Below are 2,023 nucleotides of genomic sequence, written 5' to 3' on the forward strand. Positions count from 1 at the left end.
GGGGGAAGGGGAGGGTAACGCGTGGGTGCAGTAGGTCCATGCACCCATTAACCCCTCCGCCAGCTCCTCCCGCTGTCGAGGGGTCCGGGGAGGGAGTGGAGCGCCGAAGTGCCAAGACCTGGGGTTGCCGGGAGTGGGGAGCTCGCGGGAGCCGAAGGAGGTAAAGGGAAGAAGGGGGGATGTGACGGGTGGGGGACCCGGCGGGCACTCACTGTGCGCGCTCTGAACCGGCGCGCAGTCCACGGCGCCGTCTGAGTGGATGCGCAGGAAGCAGCTGGAGAGGCCCTGGGGGCCCGCGGTGTACAGGTGCCGCAGGCGGACGGACTCGCCCCAGCCGTAGTGCACGTGCGGCCCGGCATCCGAGAAGGCTAGGGGGCGCCCGGCTGCAGCCAGCCAGAGGCCGGCCAGGACCAGGGCGCGGGCCACGGCGCACCGGCTCGGAGCGCTCCTCATGGCACCTCCCTCGGGCTCGGGGCTCTGGGCGCAGATCGGGCGGTGAGGGTGCGGGAGGCTGGGCGGCAGCCGGGAGGGCCTGCGGAGCTGAGCGTGCGGAGGCGGGGTGGCCGCGGCCCTCGAGACAGGAGGCAGCCGTGTGCTCCGGGCACCTGGGCGTTCGGCTCCCCAGCTCCGACGGCGCGGCGGCTCGAGGCCGGCGACCTTATATAGCGCGTCTCACCCGCGACACCGAGCATTTCTTATCGGGATTGCATCAGCCCTCCGCCCCCCACACACACCCACTCACACCCCGCCCCCGACTCAGCCTCTCCCTGGGCCCCGCCCGGGTGACCCCGCCCAGGCCGCCCAGATCTGGGGGAGGAGGAGGCCCCGCTTTGCCGGAGACTTGGGGGGAGCTCCTCCCCGCGGCGCGGGGGCGAGGCCTGCGGCCAGGTCGCTCTCGGCTGGGCGACGTTGGTTTTGCAAAGAAATCAAGGAGACAACGGAGCCCAGCCCCCAGGCCACGGGCTCCCCGGGGAATGCGCCGGTCGCGGGGCGCTAGCAGGGGCGCGGACCAGGAATCCCGGGATCAAAGATCGGGGGGCGCGGGGGATGGCGCTGAGCTTTCCGTCCTTTACTCCCGGTCGGAAAAGCCTCGCCTCGGCTTTGGGGTCCTCTCCCCGAAAAGTCCACATCCACTCCCTCCCGCCACGGTCCCAACCCTCAAAGCTCCAGAGCTAAAGCCGTCCACTAGAATTTTCCCTGCAGCTCAGACCCTCTCACGTTCTCCGGCTTTCTGTTCTCGCGATCCCTGCCCGCACCGACCGCCCCCCCCCCACCCCGGTTTTACCCCAGTAAATTGTCCCCCGACTGGGGACCGGGCGCGACCTCCACTCTCGGAGGAACAATGGGGTCGCGCGGGCGAGCGCTAGATGGCGCTTCAGCCCCGGTTTCGGCCCGGCTTGGCTCTGCGCCCAGTCGCCGTCCCGCCTCCGCCCGGCCCGGCAGTCCCCGGAGATGGAGCCTGGAAGGGCCGTCGTGGTGAAGGCGCCTTTCGGGGGGCAGGGTGGGCTCGCAAGCTGCGGATTGGGAAACTGACTTTCCAGGGTGCACGGCGCAGGGAGGCTCCTTTGTTTCGGAGGGGCCCTTTGCCGTAGGTCCGGTCCTTGGGTCCCTGAGCGCTTCTGCAGTGCCAGGGTGCGCTGTTTGCGGGGGTGGGGACAGGCACCAGCTGGGGAAATTGGGGCCACTCAGTGCAGCGGCTCCCGCAAACTGGATGGCTGTTCTATGAGGCTCGGAAAAAGGAGACCGCGTCCAGAGCATGCCCAGCGGGAAAAAGAGGGGTCCTCCTAGGGGGCTTTTGGCGCAACACTGATTCTTTCTCATGGTTCCTCCAACCCCTCCGCCCCCAACTCTGGGTGAGGGGCCCCAGGAGGCTGGTTTTTGGGGAAAAGGCACACTGGCTGAGCTCAGGGGCGACGGGAGGGCAAACAGGGGAGACAAGGGAGAAAGCAATGCCAGGCCTAATGAATTTCAATGAGCAAAGGCCATGTTCATACCCCAGTCGGTGACTGGCGTTAATGACGGA

The sequence above is a fragment of the Eschrichtius robustus genome, chromosome 11 (genome assembly GCF_028021215.1).
Source record: "Eschrichtius robustus isolate mEscRob2 chromosome 11, mEscRob2.pri, whole genome shotgun sequence".
In the NCBI taxonomy this organism is placed as follows: domain Eukaryota; kingdom Metazoa; phylum Chordata; class Mammalia; order Artiodactyla; family Eschrichtiidae; genus Eschrichtius; species Eschrichtius robustus.